At 41.6% G+C, this 20,405-nt stretch overlaps 1 long non-coding RNA gene across 2 annotated transcripts; it reads right to left on the reverse strand.

The window, feature by feature from the left end:
• Positions 1 to 2,843: 2,843 nt before the first annotated feature.
• On the reverse strand, positions 2,844 to 19,924 carry LOC139540136 (uncharacterized). 2 transcript variants are annotated; one of them, XR_011668096.1, is made up of 3 exons: positions 19,836 to 19,924; positions 15,137 to 15,260; positions 2,844 to 3,450 (listed from the first exon to the last, which is right to left on the reverse strand). It is a non-coding gene; the product is annotated as an uncharacterized lncRNA (long non-coding RNA). The 2 variants fall into 2 exon arrangements; XR_011668095.1 differs by lacking the exon at positions 19,836 to 19,924 and adding an exon at positions 17,406 to 17,520.
• Positions 19,925 to 20,405: the final 481 nt, after the last annotated feature.

The following is a 20,405-nucleotide window of genomic DNA, read 5'->3' on the forward strand; positions in this document are numbered from 1 at the left end:
TTCTCCATGCCTGAAGGTTTCACTCTTTCCAGCCTTCTCTCAATTATTCCTGCATCTGATAGACAGCATTGCTGAGAACACTTCACTGAAGCTCTCTCTGATACACATATTATCCTCTCAGACCAGCTTTCTGCATCAGGTTTTCTGCAGCATGTTATCCTTATTCTAATTCACACCTATCTTTGAATAGCTGTTTCAGTTCAGTTGCACTTCAGTATTGAATGTGAGATGGGTGATTATGATCAGAGTGACACCAGTCTGATCCTTTTACCATTCTAATTCGGATTAGCTATAAACAGCTCAGTGGTTGGGGAACCAATTGATTATGTGGAGGCCCAACTTCTTTAGGAAGAGAAAGGGACCCCTGTTGTCTTATACCAGCTCCTCAGACTCCTCCAACTTCCAAGTCCAGGGGCCCATAAATTGGATGAGGGGTACCCGGATTGGGGGGCGGGGCATGCCTTAAACAAACTGCTGTACCCCCGGTCTGAATAACTGGGGGGCGGGGGTGTCTAGAAGGGGGTTGTAGGATACATTAAATCAGCCTGATTAGAATTTTAGGCATGGCTCAGGTCTGACAGAGTGAGAGTGCAGCTCTTGAGTGATACTATTCACATCCCAGGAGAGAGGTCAATGGGTCAGAGAAGTTCACAGGACCCATCCCTATTCTCATGCTAACAGTTCATATACACAGCCTTAATGCTCACTGGCTAGAAAGACAAAAACAATTCCTATTCCTATCTGCTCACTGTGAAACTTACTCCAGCGCCCACTGACTGCTGAATTGGAATGTCTAGCAACTTTTTAGTGAGTTTCCCTCTATCTTTCACTCCTCAAACTAGCCTACAACTGCAATAGCCTACTGGCTGACTCTTCTGGTAGTGTTTCCTTTTTTTTGTTTACTACTTGCCATATAAAAAATATAAAATGATTTCCTTTTCACAAAATAACATGATTTTGCAAATGTGTTGCAGCATATTCTGACACTGCATTTATGTTGGTCTTAAAAAATATGGAAAAAAGTTGGCTTTTTGTATATGAACACAATGTAATTATGACATTGTGCAATCGCCAATAAGCAATCAGACATTTTCTTTTGTAGTTACTACAGTATTACTACAGATTACTACATATTTTGCCTGAAATCTGCCTGAAATACTGTATGGTAAATATCCCAGTAAAACTACCCTGTAAAACAACCCATTATTGTTCCTTCCAATAGTCTCCTGATTGTGGTGAATAGGCTGTAATCACTAGTTAATTTAGTTAGTTAATCAACATGTAGTGTTTGTTAAAGCCTAGTCATCAAGGACCTCCCCAAGCCTCTGCCTGTCCATCTCAGCCAAGCGGTCACTGGGGAATAGCCAGAAATAGTCACTTAATTACTGGCACTTGACCTCTGGCTGTGACCCCTGACCTTGGTATCACATGATTGCCCTTTGGGCGACTGTCCAGAGCATGACCTCTTGACCCTAACCTCCAGCCACCATAAGGCCATTACCAACAGGTCCATGTGCCTCAGACCCACTTTGGTCTAATCAAAGAGGATGCTTCCACCACCTCAAGCTGCTAATTTAACAGACTCAATACTAACAAAGGTGGTGAAGAGTAGGCCTGCATTACAATAAATCAATAAAAATCAAATTAAATTATAATAATTTCTACAGCATTTTACTTCAGTGTTTTCCTTTGTTGTCCAGTCAAACGTGACAACTGTCATCCACTTGCGATCTACAATATAAACCATAATATTCATGATGAAGAGAGCTTGCTGCCTAAAATTTCAGGAAATATTTGAATGTAAAATGCATGTGAAATATCACAGCCAACGCACAATTTGTAAGACTACTTGCACAATTGTGTACATTCTGTCTTTGGGGTTGCAAGAAAATACCATATGATTTATCAATTTAAACATTTTTTTTTGTTAATGCAAAATATAAATAATAATAGTTTATAACAGTTTATTACTGTTCTGTAATTATATTACATTTCATTGTGTCAGTCTTTTCCCTCCACCAAAACTGTTTTCCAGCATGAATTAAACAATTTCCTTGACAACTTTGTAAGTGTTAGCATCAATACCAATGATAAGCATTAATTTAGTTATATTTAATACTTTTTGTCTGTCACATCAAACATGTTTTGATTATAACAACACAAAGACTCTGAATAATCCCTTCTTGATCTTACTTCTGTCCATCTGTTGTTGACTTTGGTCATCAGGACAGACACTGATTGAGGTTAAGGGGGAGATATTGGAGTCAATGTTCGGCCCATCAAATCAGACCTACACTGTATAATCCTAAACCTGATTTGGTGTCAGAAAATGGAGTCACTTATCAAGTCTGTCAAGCCTGGAATTAGGAGTAGCCTCTAGTAGAGTAAACAACTCCATCAAAACAAGTCTAACTTCAGATTTAACCTACTTGAGAAATAACTGCGTTAAATATGAGAATATTCAATTAAATTATATTTACTAATTGACGTACATTTTATGTTCCTGAGGCCACCATTGTTTCTCACTCCCACCTGCATAAACTAGTTTGTTATATGAAAAAGTGGGAGCTGTATCCCAACCCATGGTGCTGTCCAAGGTACTGATACAAGAGGACTAAACGATAGGTTGTTTGCTTTGCACTATGGACAGCTCCAAAGAGGTGGGTTTCTCTCAGCATGGTAGCCTATATTACAATTGTTTTAATCACCCATACCCCTGTGCTACTTTTCTCATTCTAGTTTGAGGCAGGTGTCCTTAGTCCCACTCCCCACCCAATGTGTTCTTTTGGTTCTCCACATTTGCTATCACTTAAAAGATTGATGAACATGAAGCAAGACACAAATGATCATTGTACATCATTTAATTGACAACAATGTGGAATCACTTTCTTCAGGGTTTGTAAAGAGCAATGCCACACACACACACACACACACACACACACACACACACACACACACACACACACACACACACACACACACACACACACACACACACACACACACACACACACACACACACACACACACACACACACACACACACAGCAGAGTTTGAATGTCACTTGTGACTTGAGAGCATAAGTGAGTTTATGATTTTCATTATTATTATGAAATTGAATCAGTGAAAGAACAACAAATTCAAGGAAGAGTGAATGTGTCAATGTATTCCATTAAAAAATATCAGATTTCTCCAGTATTTTCTAGTCTCTTGTGATTTTTGCCAAAGTATATTTTAAGCATCCTCTTGCATAATCTTCCATAGTCTTCCCTCTAGCTTGTTGTGGTCCTCTGGTTCCGTGAACAGTGTAGGCTACTCTAGCTCCTCATGCCAGATGTATAAACTGACTATGACAGTGACAGAGATGGTTTTAACTGTCTAATGGTTGTTTGGTCCATACCAGGATCCCCAATAGGGTATGCAGAATCCTGACGACTCCATATCCAGACCTGAGAATATGACAGAAATAATTATTAAGAACACGCACATACACTATACAGTAAAAGTCAAAAGTTTGAACAAACCTACTCATTCAAGGGTTTTTCTCTATTTTTACTATTTTTTTACATTGTAGAATAATAGTGAAGACATCAAAACTATGAAATAACACATATGGAATCATGTTGTAACCAAAAAAGTTTTAAACAAATCAAAATATGCTTTATATTTGAGATACTTCAAAGTAGCCATCCTTTGCCTTGATGACAGCTTTGCACACTTTTAGGATTCTCTCAACCAGCTTCATGATGTAGTCACCTGGAATGCATTTCAATAGGCAGGTGCGCCTTGTTAAAAGTTACCTTGTGGAATTCCTTTCCTTCTTAATGCGTTTGAGCCAATCAGTTGTGTTGTTACAAGGTATGGGTGGGATATAGAAAATAGCCCTATTTGGTAAAAGACCAAGTCCATATTATAGCAAGAACAGCTCAAATAAGCTAAGAGAAACAACAGTCCATCATTACTTTAAGACATGAAGGTCAGTCAATAAAGAACATTTCAAGAACTTTGAAAGTTTCATCAAGTGCAGTCGCAAAAACCATCAGGCGCTATGATTAAACTGGCTCTCATGAGGAGGAAAGGATGACCCAGAAATACCTCTGCTGCAGAGATAAATGCACCTTAGATTGCAGCCCAAATAAATGCTTCACAGAGTTCAAGTAACAGACACATCTCAACATCAACAGTTCAGAGGAAACTGCGTGAATCAGGCCTTCATGGTTAAATTGCTGCAAAGAAACCCCTACTAAAGGACACCAATAAGAAGAGACTTGCTTGGGCCAAGAAACACGAGCAATGGACATAAGACCGGTGGAAATCTGTCCTTTGGTCTGATGAGTCCAAATTTGACACAAAGTAGGTAAACGGAATACCTCTGCATGTGTGGTTCCCACCGTGAAGCATGGAGGAGGAGGTGTGATGGTGTGGGGTGCTTTGCTGGTGACACTGTCAGTGATTTATTTAGAATTCAAGGTACACTTAACCAGCTACCACATCATTATGCAGCGATACGCCATCCCATCTGGTTTGGGCTTAGTGGGACTATCATTTGTTTTTCAACAGGACAATTACCCAAAACACACCTCCAGGCTGTGTAAGGGCTATTTGACCAAGAAGGAGAGTGATGGAGTGCTGCATCAGATGACCTGACTTCCACAATCCCCCGACCTCAACCCAATTGAGATGGTTTGGGATGAGTTGGACCGCAGATTGAAGGAAAAGCAGCCAACAAGTGCTCAGCATATGTGGGTACTCCTTCAAGACTGTTGGAAAAGCATTCCTCATGAAGCTGGTTGAGAGAATGCAAAGCTGTCATCAAGGAAAAGGGTGGCTACTTCTAAAATCTAAAATCTAAAATATTTTTGGGGTTGCTACATGATTCCATATGTGTTATTTCATAGTTGTTATGTCTTCACTATTATTCTACAATGTAGAAAATAGTAAAAATAAAGAAAAACCCTTGAATGAGTAGGTGTGTCCAAACTTTTGACGGGTACTGTGTATACAAAAGTATTTGAACACCCCTTCAAAGTAGATGATTCGGCTATTTCAGTCACACCAGTTGCTGACAGGTGGATAAAATCGAGCACACAGCCATGCAATCCCCATAGGAAAACATTGGCAGTAGAATGGCCTTACTGAAGAGCTCAGTGACTTTCAACATGGCACTGTCATAGGATGCCACCTTTCCAACAAGTCAGTTTGTCAAATTTCTGCCCTGCTAGAGCTTCCCCGGTCAACTGTAAGTGCTGTTATTGTGAAGTGGAAACATCTAGGAGCAACAACGGCTCAGCCGTGAAGTGGTAGGCCACACAACTCACTGAACGAGACTGCCGAGTACTGAAGCAAGAAGTGCGTAAAAATAATTTGCCCCCGGTTGCAACACTCACTACCGAGTTCCACACTGCCTCTGGATGCAACGTCAGCACAATAACTGTTCGTCGGGAGCTTCATGAAATGGGTTTCCAAGGCCGAGCAGCCGCACACAAACCTAAGATCACCATGCGCAATGCCAAGCGTCGGCTGGGGTGGTGTAAAACGTGCCACCATTGGACTCTCTCTCGAGTGATGAATCACGCTTCACCATCTGGCAGTCCGAGGGACAACTCTGGGTTTGGCGGCAGCCAGGAGAATGCTATCTGCCCGAATACATAGTGCCAACTGTAAAGTTTGGTGGAGGAGGAATAATGGTGTGGGGCTGTTTTTTATGGTTCGGGCTAGGCTCCTTAGTTCCAGTGAAGGGAAATCTTAATAATACAGCATACAATGACATTCTAGACTATTCTGTGCTTCAACTTTGTGGAACAGTTTGGAGAAGGCCCTATCCTGTTTCAGCATGACAATGCCCCCGTGGACAAAGCAAGGTCCATACAGAAATTATTTGTCAAGATCGGTGTAAAATAACTTGACTGGCCTGCACAGAGCCCTGACCTCAACTCCATTTAACACCTTTGGGATGAATTGGAACGCCGACTGTGAGCCAGGCCTAATTGCCCAACATCATTAATGCTCATTAATGCTTTTGTGGGTAAGTGAAAGCAAGTCCCCGCAGCAATGTTCTAGTGGAAATCTAGTGGAAAGTCTTCCCAGAAGAATGGAGGCTGGTATAGCAGCAAAGGGGGAACCAGCTCCATATTAATGGCCACAATTTTGGCCATGTAGTGTATATAATGCACACATTTTTCACAAAAAAGGGGAAGACTACAAAGAGACCCAAAACGAAAAACTTTTTTGATATCACTCACTTCTTCAGTATACCTTGTCCTCCGAAACCAGACATTGAACCCACCAATTTAACAGTACTGCAGCCCACTCTCATCCATTTAACAGAACTGTAGCCAACTCTCAGCCATTTAACAGTACTGTAGCCAACTCTCACCCATTTAACAGAACTGCAGCCCACTCTCACCCATTTAACAGAACTGCAGCCCACTCTAACCCATTTAACACTACTGCAGCCCACTCTCACCCATTTAACAGAACTGTAGCCAACTCTCACCCATTTAACAGAACTGCAGCCCACTCTCAGCCATTTAACAGTACTGCAGCCCACTCTCAGCCATTTAACAGTACTGCAGCCCACTCTCAGCCATTTAACAGTACTGCAGCCCACTCTCAGCCATTTAACAGTATTGCAGCCCACTCTCACCCATTTAACAGTACTGCAGCCAACTCTCACCCATTTAACACTACTGCAGTCCACTCTCACCCATTTAACAGTACTGCAGCCCACTCTCACCCATTTAACAGTACTGCAGCCCACTCTCACCCATTTAACACTACTGCAGCTCACTCTCACCCATTTAACAGTACTGCAGCCCACTCTAACCCATTTAACACTACTGCAGCCCACTCTCACCCATTTAACAGTACTGCAGCCCACTCTCACTCATTTAACAGAACTGCAGCCCACTCTCACCCATTTAACACTACTGCAGCCCACTCTCACCCACTTAACAGAACTGCAGCCCACTCTCACCCATTTAACACTACTGCAGCCCACTCTCACCCATTTAACAGTACTGCAGCCCACTCTCACCCATTTAACAGAACTGCAGCCCACTCTCACCCATTTAACAGTACTGCAGCTCACTCTCATCCACTTAACAGAACTGCAGCCCACTCTCACCCATTTAACAGAACTGCAGCCCACTCTCATCCACTTAACAGAACTGCAGCCCACTCTCACCCATTTAACAGTACTGCAGCCCACTCTCACCCATTTAACAGAACTGCAGCCCACTCTCACCCATTTAACACTACTGCAGCCCACTCTCACCCACTTAACAGAACTGCAGCCCACTCTCACCCATTTAACAGAACTGCAGCTCACTCTCATCCACTTAACAGAACTGCAGCCCACTCTCACCCATTTAACAGAACTGCAGCCCACTCTCACCCATTTAACAGTGCTGTAGCCCACTCTCACCCATTTAACAGTACTGCAGCCCACTCTCACCCATTTAACAGAACTGCAACCCACTCTCACCCATTTAACAGAACTGCAGCCCACTCTCACCCATTTAGCAGAACTGCAGCCCACTCTCACCCATTTAACAGAACTGCAGCCCACTCTCACCCATTTAACAGAACTGCAGCCCACTCTCACCCATTTAACAGAACTGCAGCCCACTCTCACCCATTTAACAGAACTGCAGCCCACACATATCTGACAAACAAACAGCATTATGAACAACAATATCTGGAATATTTTCCATGTTGGCAAGCTAATAGCAACCTCAGATGCTTAATTAAGAAGCAGACACCCTACAGGATTGTACTTTAAATACATTTTACTGCCTACCCGAAACACTTACACAACCCATAACAAAGCCAGATCCTTGGTCAACATGATAGCAACCTCCACAGTACACTATCCTTATTTACGCTACATAAACATAATTTATCTTTATCTTTTATTCATTTTAGACACTTCCAGACATTTATTCAAATCTGAAATGCAAACTGAAATGCACTGAAACGCAAACAGTATTTTCCCCCTTTCTGCAAATAGGCCCTGCATGCACTGCATTGCATGTTGTTCCTCTCCTCCATTTTAACTCTGTATACATGGAGCTCTGTAGGCTTTACTCACTTCAGGGAGCCGGCCCAAACTCTTTCTCTGTCAATTTTCATCCACTCCCCCATTCAAACAGTCCCTTTCTGTCGCCAACCCCACAATGCAGGGTTTGTCCTTGCTCTCTTTGTCCACCTCTGATATCTTTTTTGACTGCTCCCTCTCCTCAGACAGCATGCAGCATATGCAAATAGAGGCCCTTTTATTCGCCAGACCCCTCCCCTGAACGGGAACAACCATGAAGGGGACCACACTCGCATACAAACAGAGAAGTGTAGAAATACATATGCAAAAAGCCTGTACATGGACTTACAGAAACACACACACACAGACTCACAAACACAAACACTGAAACAAATAGACTGATATACCAGTTATTTTACACTGAAAAGTGAAAATTCTCTCTGTCTGGTCTTACCACATCCATAAAGTGGTTCTGTAACACTAGAGTTTTATGCCATCCAAATACTTCTCAATTCAACACAACAATATAACACAATACAACAGAAGCATACTACCTGAAAAATACATAGGCAAAGCATGCAGTGAGTGGCAGAGGGAAAAGTTAGAATACAGGGTGGAGGATGTATGGATTCTCTTCTATAGGGTGAGGGTGTTGAGTCTAGACAGGGATCAATGGGGGGTGGGGTACCCTACACAGATCTACAGAGGGGTAGACTGAGGGAGGGGCCAGACTGGAGCTATGGAGCGTAGACTGAGTATTTGAGGTTTGGAGGAAGACTGTGAGCTTATGGGGGACTAGACTGTGTGTCTGAAGTTGGGGTGCAGGTGGTGGGAGGATAGACTGGAGTTATGGTAAGGAGGTGTCTGATAAACATAAAGCAGTCCTTCCCTCAGAGCTGACATTCCAAAGCTCTGGGCCTGTGCCTTCTGTGAGTGTGCGTTTGTGTGTGTGTGTGTGTTGGGGGGCTGATGTGCAGCCTACTCCCACCCATTTAGACAGCTCTGACAGCTTGGCCTTTTCACGGGTGCATTGCTGAGCCAGCTGGCTTCCCTTCCTTAGCAACCTCCACAGGGGTCAAAGGGCACCCCCCCACCCAACCACCTCCAAGACCACCTCTCCCACTGGCCAGAGACCAGACAGCTTGGCAGCCATGAACTTGAGCTTGACGAACTTGACCTATACTACAAGAATACGTTGAAACAAAAAAGCATGCACATTGCATCACGTGATCAGACGTGGATATTTGATCCGTCAAATAATGATCCAAATCAGATAATAATCTAGAATCAGTAATACAATGATCAAAATGGAGAAGGAACCAGTATGCAGTATCAGCAAGGACTGAGAACTAGAAATCTATACAGTGCTATACTTAACACTGAAACTGAGACTCCTCTCTCTAAATGTTCCTCACTTCTCTCAGTTGCAAATCTGCAGTATTTCAGAGAGGGATCGACACAATCATTACAGAACTGTAGATAGTACTATACAGTAGCTGTACATCTTCAATCAGATTAAGAACATGCAAAGAAAGAAACAGGTCACTCTCAAGACCTCCCACCACCCCACCTCCAAACTCCATCTTCCCCTAGTGTGATTATAATATGAGTACTGTATTAAAAGCTCAGTCACCTAATTCTCCTCTACTTTCATTAGAGCACAGAAGATCCCTGCTCCGGGACTCTGGGGGCAGACAGACATAATCTGAAAAGCGCTGGATGTAGAAACTTCTCCTGTGTATTCCTCTATAAGATACTTAAAGACAAGGCTTTGTGCTAGATTACTACCGGCCAGAGTTGTATTAGGGAGCCCTGATGAGGCCAGCCTGACCCACATTGGACTTCCACTCCCCCCTTCAGACCCCCCCCCCCCCACACACACACACGCACACGTGAGCCAGGCTTAATATATATCACAGTGAGCCATTAAAACATTAATACTATCCACACAGCGAGAGGTGAATCCAGAGAGGTAACTGGGGAGATGTACTTATTTCATTAACTGTTTGTGGGCTACATTACTCATGTACAGAATGGGAACTGTGGGAACACACAAGATCAGTTTATGGTATGACTCTCACTCACTGAAATACCTCCAAACATGAAATAATAGTTTTTCTAAATAATAATATAATATCCAAAAAGCTCAAACAACAGTACTACGATTCAGTTAATGCTAGGCTACAATATCTCTCATTTCTTCCATTCCTTTTCAGGACATACACAGTCATCTGTGGCGGCCACCAAAACATATACAGTCACTCCCCTATATCAGGAGCATTCAACTCTTACCCTACGAGGTCCGGAGCCAGCTGGTTTTCGGTTCTACCTGATAATGAATTGCACCCATTTGGTGTCCCAGCTCTAAATCAGTCTCTGATGAAAAAATGCAGTGGAACTGGCACCGAGGTCCAGAGTTGAGTTTGAGGGCCCTATATGGATAATTACGTTTGTTCAGAGATTAAGGGGAAAACTTTGGCTGATGTATCCATACACGGGAGGGGTAATCTTGCGGAAACTATGATCCCAAATTGTTCTTAAACCATGTCTTAGTGCCACTGACCTCTCTGACCAATCACTGATTGGACATGGCCACCGTTTTGATTGAAAGCTGTGTTTAAAATTAAAGTATTCCTCCTTAAGCACCTCAATACCGATGCGTTATAATCACTTCAGTTCATAGGTCAACTCTCAAACTATACCACATTTGACATGTTTTGGATCACTTTGGTATTTTCTGTTATAGTTGATTTTCTGTTCAGGTAGAAGTTTATGTTTTACGTCTATACCAAATTCACATGATCTGGAACTGTAGAACAGAATGTATTTTATATGAACTAACTGTGTTCTTTCCTAAATGCAAATATGGCTTAGTGTCTCATTAAAGAAAACACACAGGGGAACATTGTTTGTCTGTGAACACTGAACAGATGTGCATGGACAGTACTGGGGCTGGGTGGGGGGTCTAGATACCTTTTGAATGCATGCATGCTTCCAGTATTTGAAAGAAAAACCTGTCTCCTTTAAATGCTAGTGTAGTGACCATGAATACATTTAGATTGCCTCACAAATCTGCCTCGTCGCTGACTCTCTTTGGCCACTGTGCCAACGACTGTAGCATCTGTCACATAGAGCTGACCCCCCACCCCATCCCACCCCCCACCCCATCCCACCCCACCCCCCACCCCATCCCACCCCCCACCGCACACACAGACACACAGACACACCCTCAATAACTCCCCCTACTTCTCCATTACTGACATGCAATTAAATGCATACAGGTCCTTTGATTGAGCTTGCGTCTCGCTGTTCCTCTGCTTACAGTAGCTTCTGCTCCACGCGGGGAGGCGGAGGGAAAGAAACATGGCCACTCACCCAATACACACTATCATGTGTCTCTCTCCCCCTCCCTCTTAGCATCTTTCAGCCTCTCCCTGCCCCTCTCTTTCCTCTCCTTTCCACCAATCTGTCTTTTACCTCTTTTTGATGAGCAACTGTCGACATTTCAAAGTGGCGTTCTATAGCTGTTTTTAGTCTGTTCAAAAACAGATTGTCTGTCAGACATATTTTCTTCCTCTCTTTGTTTGCTATAACACACTCTTATAGAAAAGCGATTAAGTGTCATCTGAGTGAATTCTCTCTCTCTTTCTGTCCCCTTTATCATAGTTTCACATATGCAGTATATAAGACAGACAGCCCTAACACAGTTACAGTATATAAAGAGCTGTGCACATCATTCATCTGAATAAGAAGGGTAATACTTTATGGGCCGGTTTCCTGGATCCAGATTAAGTCTGTTCCTGGGCTGAAAAGCATACTCAATAAAGAATCTCTACTAGTGCCTTTTAGTCCAGGACTAGTCATAATGCTGTTCTGGGAAACCAGCTTTGTAAATATAAATGAGACATTCATTAAACCTGCACGATGAAGGAGATGGATGATGAGTCAACTGTTTCAACACACCTTGCAGGTCCGCTGAAAGTACTCAGTCATTCAATACATCACTTTTCATCTACTTCAACCAAATGAACTACTATACCATTAGATTCCCTCTGATACATCCAGTGGTCTCAGTGGGTTTTCTCTATCTATACCTGGTTCCTCTGTGGAACCTGCTCCATGCACCCCAGAGATAAACAGAGAAAAATTAGGTAGACAAGGAGAGCTTGGCAGAGAGGAAACACGTCAGACCCACTGATAACACTGAAACACTCCCTGCCTTTTTTGTCTCAGACAAACTCAGACTTAAATCTATTTTTACCACTAAAGCAACAACAAAACAATCCAGAACATAAAATACTAATTGTGATGAGTAACATTTCAACTGTAATGCGACTTATATTTCTATCATATGCCTTTGCCAGCTTGTGTATATTGTGTACATTGTTAGCGTACATACTGTATAACGGCAGTAAAATCTCCTATATGTTTGTCAAAGTATTTCCCAGTCCACAGCAATGTCCCTCTCAGTCATGCAGAGCAGACTGAATAGACTAATGAACCCAGTCAGGTGGCACTCTAGTGTGTGAACCTAACTCCACCCACCACTCCTCACCCATCCAATCAACATATCAAATGCACATATTAAAACACACACCGCACACACATTAAACCCAGTCGCTCACAAGACTATCCTGATCGGTTAAAACATTCTAATGTCTGTGGCATCTGCTCATAGTCTAGTCTGGAGGGCCTTTCCCACCCTGCCCCCCGGCCCCAGGCCCTCCAGACCCAGGCCTCGCCTCACCACCAGCCCTCACAATAGTGGGAAAGCAGGGGCTTTTTTTGGGGGGGGGGGGGGGGGGGGGTGAACAGCCTTTGAGGGGGAGAGAGAGTGGGGATGAATAATAATGTGAAAACGCAGGCCTCTGTTCATTAACACGCGAACGCAGGCTGCAGCTGCACACATTAGCCCTTAACGCAGACTCTCTCTCTTGGCCTCACTGCTTTTCGCTCTCTCGCTCTCTCTCTTGCCCTGTTTCAGGTTGATGCAGAAACCGCCAGGGGCACAGGGTGGCATTTGTACCAGACTTAAGTCTGATTTTGGTGTGTGCTTGTGCGTGTGTTTTGCATGTCTGACCATGTCTGCCTGTGCACTTCATTCATGAATCAAGACAGTTGTGCAATGTAGGCAATGCTATTTCTACAGTTTTTGTGATTATAATAGCTCCATTACATGTCTCATCATCAATATTTGGGAGTAGAGTATACAGAAACGAGGGAGTAATTTGGCAGTAAAGTATGCTCACACAGATGCACACACACACACACACACCCCACATACAAACTTAGTAGAGTATACAGAAACGAGGGAGTAATTTGGCAGTAAAGTATGCTCACACAGATGCACACACACACACACACACCCCACATACAAACTTGATTCTAAAAAAGATGAATGTAGATTAATATGAATCAATTAATAATTTGTAAATTGTCCTTGATGTGTGTTTGATAATCTCACACAATATCTGAATAATTATTCCATATCATTCATCATTTAATTACACAGTAGGTACATGTGAGTTTGATGTAGTAAGATACTACAACTGTACTGTATAATTTGGAGCACTATATTAGTCTGAACAAAAACGTCATGAGAAAAAAACAAATAAGATTGAGAATTAATCTTATAGAAAAAATCTATTTAGCAGGTATCTGTAGTAGATTATCAATGAAACATTTTAAACCCCATTCAAAATCCCTCGTTACAAACTACTTGCATCAAGCAAGACAACCATCAACACAACCCACACTAGAATACTTCCCGAGCGCACTAAGCCTTTCAGAACAAAATGTCCCTGCCCGCAGTCTTTTTCATGTAATTTTTTTAATCATCACTGTATGTCGAATAAATCACTATGTCTGTTTATTTCATGTAAATAACTCAAACTATTTCTTCTAATTTCTTTTCCTGTGCCTCCTTTTGCCATTGAAATGCTCAGTCTGATCATGTGGGCAACAGACGAGTGGCCCCCCTCTTGACAGCGGAGAGAAATGTTTTAAGTTTAAGAGTTAATTTCGTGCATTCCTACACATTTTGTCATGGGGTGTAGAGAAAATGTTGCAGTTTTAAAGCAAGTTTGATGCAATTCTACACATTTTGCCATGGGGCGGAGAGAATATTTTGCAATTTTATAACACATTTCATGCAATTCTACTTATTTTGACATGAGGTGAAGAGGAATGTTTGTTTTTAATATGATATCTGAGTGAGACTGATTAACAAAATAAATAGGGGGCCCCCCCGGCTGGTAATTTGACCATGATAACAAGTTTTGATAGCTGGCAGTTAAATTAACTTAGCAATCAAAAAAAATGTTTTGCTGACATGGGCTAATTAATTGATTATCAGTGACTGATATAACTAGAGAAAAACTGTTGATGCACAATGAAATTTAGAATTTGCACCTTGCGCATTCTACTATTCTAACTCGCAACAGTAAGTTGAGACCCCGACTGAGTTTTTTTTTACCTCACTTAACCTTCAAAGAATGAGGAGCCATATGCATATAAAAGATGGACTGGTTATTGGTCAGAGTGATCTGATCAGATTGTGATGTCATGCTGTGGGCCAAAAATTCCATTACACCTGAACAGGCTGAAATTCCATGATCATAATTTTCACAATTTCAGGGTGTTATTTTGACGTCATAGTGTGGAAATATCTTCTTAAAAAAAAGAAGGAAATCACGTTTTTGACTGCACTGCTCCTTTAAAATATTACATAACATAATCAAGGTCTTCTCAGAATAGCATATCCTATTTGAGAGAGAGGAATAGGCCTTCCTTCCTCTACTGTAAAGAGTAAAAAGCTGCCAAGAGAAAATTGTAGGCTTTCTGCAATCCTCCAATCGGTGCCAGCTCATTCACTTTGTTTGCCACCCAGCCCCCTGCCCCCTGCCTCCTTCTCCTCGCCCCAACCCCTTCTCTTTTAATTAATAGTATCAGATAGGCGAGGGAAGAAGACCATGTGTGATGTGGGAGGAAATAGGGAATATCCCCCCTGTCTCTCTCTTCACCACCCCCTAACAATTTTGCACCCCCATTCCCACTCCCACCTCTGGTACCCAACAGAGGACCATGATGCAACTCACCTCGTGTGCCAGCCCAGCCATCTTAGGTACCGCGGCAACGTCTCCCAAGATGGCTCCTTTCTCTCCTCTTTCAGCACCCATCCGGCGGGGACCCGGCACAGTCTTTGTCCCCTTTCTTGTCTCCCTGTTGGCAGTACAGATGACATTAGAGGCTGGTGGGTAAAGGGGGTGGGGTGTTGGGATAGGGGGTGGCAATTTCCAGACAGTTTCATCCTCCTCTTTCTCTTTTTGCGGTGATTCTGTCCCCTTTTTGTGCTCCTTGATCACACCAAGTTGTGAACAAGTCACCTGTGGAGAAAGCAGGTGGACGAGAAAAACATACACCATGATATTTGGTGATTATTACCAATTCAAAACCATGGCAACTACCTCTTCAGATTATTTTTAAGAGGCAATGTGGATGCACAATTCCTCTAGTTCATTAAAATGTTAACATATAGAGCATTTAAAAACGACACTACAGAAACCCATTCTGCTTCAATTGAATAATTTTATGACATACATCTATACACACTCTACTTACACTGATGTGCTTTTGTTGTTGGCTGCCTGAGGAGTTGTCTGACTCGTGCATTAAATTGATACAGCTGGGGATGTCAGTGATGTAACAGCGTGTGACTGACATGTGCAGAACCCAGCATGCTGTTGGTCAATATCTTAACCCATTACCAGTGCATGATGACTAATGCAAAAGGATTTAAAGCTAGTACGGATAACACATGCACGCCTCTCCCAGGAATTTCTCCCCAAGTCATCCTTATTACATCATCCACCCAAGCTAACAACACCACAATTAATGAAATCAAAGGAAATCTATATTATTGCAAGACTTTGTGATGGCATACAGAATGCCCTGACTATACCGTAAAGACCACACTGAGTGAAAGCTCGTTCCAGGCCTGCAAGGTAAAAGAACTAGGACTTTTACATAAATCCAATCTCCCTATCTGAATCAAAGCAATTAGCCAGGCCTGGGCTGACAGTGAGCCTGCTGCAGCAGGTAGTTAAAGGGATGAATGAAAACTCATCTCACTTTAGTGCTCTCTAGGCTTTACAATCTCAGTTGCTTAATTCTCTGGCCAAATCACACAAAGTAGGTGAAGTAGAAAGTTAAGAAGTGCAGGCCCTGTATCCTGGATGTCCATGCCCTTGTTATTGAGAGGACACAATGTATTGGTAGAATTACTCCCAAGGTCTCAGACACTTCAATTTTAACTGCAGTTTGCAAGTGTTTTTCTTACCCATGGGTGTATTCTTAGAGTAGGCTTACTTTTACCATTCACATTTAGTTGCATTTCTAGTGTATTGCATATTCAAATAGCCTACACTGCCTAGAACACGTAGTGCTTTATTAGACTAGTTTAGCCTACACTCTTATTTGGCCATTCTTTCAAACATCCTTTAATTTTTCGTTTTCCTAATGGCTTGAATAAGGAATAGGCCTACTGTAATATTTTTTGCAAAATGTAAGAGATGAATTTAAGTTAGAAGGCTTATTTGTGTGAATAGTGGTGGCCATGGCAAAGTGCTGGCAGGGTGGTGGTTGAACGTGGCGGTTTAACTTAATACGCAGCCAGAGAGCACGCGCCCTTCTCTCCCTGTGGGCGCGAGTTGTTTTGCATTCAGCACCATGTTCTAGAACGGGCTGAATGGATAGCTCCCGCGTAGAAGAAGACAAACTAATCCAAACACATCGAAACAGATTCATACCTCGTCAGTGACTGCGACTAATGCCACCAACCAACATCGGGCCCTAATAGGCATAGGCCTATATTCACAAATGTAATCGAGTCATGTGCTTGTTGTAATAGCTTTTATGGCAGCCTTAGCCATTATCAAAAATGCAAAGACGTGGTATTTACTTAGATTACCCTATGCGAAAAGTTTTAAATGTAAAGAGAGGCCTGTAGTCCTTATTAGGCCACAAACATGGTCATAAGAACAGCGCACACCCTTACCACAAAGGAAACAGCCAAAAAGGCATAGAAAAACGAACAAATGTCCTCAAGCCAATCGAGGCGGGCATACATTAAGGAATGTTACGATGTCAGAGTTCGGATAAAAGTAGGCTAGGCCTACATCTGCTCATATTTTGTTTACTGAAATTAAAAAGGCAGCCATTTCAAATAAATTGTTGATTTTGTTTGATTATATTTGTAACCATAAATATTAAAAACACTATAATGTTTAACAAATTACATTGCAAGCATTGTGACAACAAAGACGTTTATTATTTTTTTTACAATTAACAACATGACGTGTTGCTTACCTTTGAGGTGGAACTTGGCGAAACTTGTTAGAAGGCCTAATTAGTTGTAGGTATACCCTAGGCCTTATTTCCTACCTGACCGTGAATGTGGAAGTAATTTCTACTTTCGGTTATCTAGCTTTATGACAGGTATTTAACACTCATACAGCTAGATAACCAAAGACAGAAACCGACCTCCGGTTCACATGCATTTTCCTAGACTACTTTGTCTTGCTGCCTCGTACTCATGATCGATTGGTGAGCGGTAGTGATGACGTGCTTCATCCGACACCTTGAGAGAGGAAGGAATGATAGATATGATTTAAATTTCGTATGACCATATTAAATGTCCTTTTACCAATGATGGCCCAAAATAATTGGGGAAAATATTCTATTATATTCTAGAGATGTCCATTTATTCTATTCGGAGATGTTCATGTGGCGTGAGGACAGGACACTGACAGCGAGTCATCAAATTCATTTTTAAAGGACCAATAAGGACAAGATAGACCTGAATAAACATTGACTATAAGTGAGTGACGTTTATACAGTTAGGCCTGTTATTACAATATATAGCACCATCTGTCAGGCTATGGCAACAAAAAGGCTGATTGGCCTTATCATTGATAGGCATAGGCCTATCATTCGATTATATTTAGTTTTCTAATCATTATTAGGAAGTTCATCAACAAGTAGGCTAGAAAACGTATAGAGTTACACTCGATGTGAGTTAAAAAATGTGATTGCCTTTAATTGAAGGGGGAAAAAATATATTTGTGGGCCTACCTTACCAATCCAAACAAACTCAGTTCGAACAAAGTGGCTAATTTATTGTTCTACGATAAAGAGAGTTTGTAAAATGTGCGCATGGGACCTGGTTATATGTTGGGCCTATATATAAATGATCTGTCGCCAGAATTAAATTAATCAAGTAGCTTATCTTAATTTAGGAGATATCACCACAGCATTGTGGAGATGTTGGAGATGATTCCTTGTCAATTTAAAAGCTTTTCATTTATCTCAGAGACAGAAAAAAACATTTCCTGATGTGTCTAGTATCAAATCATAGTCTAGTAAAGTAGCCTGCGTTATATCTTGAAAATGACAATTGTATTCTTAGTAAGTAATCCAGTAAATGTGATGTTACGAGTGTTGATTAATTGGCATGACACTGGCCTAACCAACAGGTGCTTTGTTACATTTCATTAGGCTAATATTAATGGACAATGCTTACACAGAAATAAACTATTCAACTTCCACTGGAAATAGGCAATATGACTCAAAGAGATGTGAATAGCTTACATTTTATTTACTAAATGACTTATTAGTTGTGTAAAGGTGTAGGCTGCATAGGGCCTACTGATTTTGTTTGCATTTGGACAGTTATTTTCCTTCTATCCATTAATATACAATTTACTGAACAACAACCAAACTTAAGAGTTCCTTGTCTGTAATCAAATTAACTAAATGTGAATAAAGACAATCAAAAGCAGGCTTACAAGTTCTTCCTAGTCGCAATACGAACCATTGTTTGTTTGTATTTTAAGAACAACAACACTATTAGACTTAGCTGTGAAAACTATTTTTAAAGAATGAATGATTTGTCTATATGTCACTGTTTAGAAGTTTAGCATATTTAAAGGATGACTTGGACGTGAAACTGAATTTGAGACAGCGCGGCTATAACGCATGATATGGCGAATATATCGTGTAGGACTCGGCCCTCATGCTGTCTTCAGTTCAAGCACGTTCCGATTTACAAACCACCAACCCGTTTACAAACATACAAGATAGAAAAGAAGGACTAGGCTATATAATAGACCATAATTCAAACGCTAGTAATATGATTGTCGAGTTGCCTTTGTGTGCCCCTAGGCCTGGTCACTTTTATTGAGAGTTCTTGCCAATGACCTAGTTCTGAATCAAGGGCTATATTCACATCAAAAGCAAGGCTATAGCCTGGATAGGAAAATCACAGTATTCTAATCTATTAGCCTACTGAAAATTGCACAGTACATTGTTATAACACTTTCGACAAGAATGTCGGCTACTTTTCTATTCGATGTAAATAAATAACAATATATTATAATGTACCCGATGCCAGAAGCGCAAGCCTATTTATAACCAAGGCACAACAAAAAATCGATAATTGTAAGTAAAAGGTGACCACCAGCAAACCAGACACATCCAAGGCAGCAGGCAGACCATGGACATGACGAGAGAACAGATTCCTTGAAAGGTGCAATCCATCCTTATTTAAGATACCCTGTATGTTTGCAGTGATGCCGCTATAGCTTACTTGTGTTTAAGTCCTAGATTAAGAACTATATTTTTGGAATCCCCCTTTTTCAATCTTCAGTTCTATCTTTCCCTCCACGTGCGTATGCTATGTCTAGTTAACTCGCGCTCTCGCTCCTCATCTGTCCGACCTATCATTGCATTAATACGCACCGTCTTCTCCCCCTAGTCCGTCTCCTTCCCTAGTCCTCCGAGCTCTAGCCTACTCACTTCGTGCGCGCATCCTGTGGTGACAATTTTCGCACACCGTGACGCCATTCCAGTGGCAGGTTGTTGTATGTCCAATCACAGAACCCGATGAAAACGAAGGTTTTTGTAAGTGCGCATGTGTTGGTAAGGTGCATGGGGTTGGGAGTCCTTCTGTAAATGTCTTATAACAATCATTGAGTATCTCCATTGTCAAATCAGTGCAAATTGCTGCACAGTTTGGAATCCAAATGTGCCAGTTTTTGAAGCGTTATTCTTTATTCTTACTCTTCTTATTGCTTAATGCAAACTATGAGTTATATATATTTGGTGATGTCCAGTTATGCCTTTATACAACTAACGTAGGCTAATATGGCTCATGTTACTCGTTAAATGTAGGCTATTACGCAGACACAAAACTAGAGAGGAATGTATACGTTTCACTTGATAGCCTTTACTAATTTATGCATTGGCCAAATTGGTGGGTAAAAGGCGACTCTTTATCCAGCCACATTAATTATGGCAACGTACACGTAG

Source organism: Salvelinus alpinus, chromosome 15 (genome assembly GCF_045679555.1).
Source record: "Salvelinus alpinus chromosome 15, SLU_Salpinus.1, whole genome shotgun sequence".
Lineage (NCBI taxonomy): Eukaryota > Metazoa > Chordata > Actinopteri > Salmoniformes > Salmonidae > Salvelinus > Salvelinus alpinus.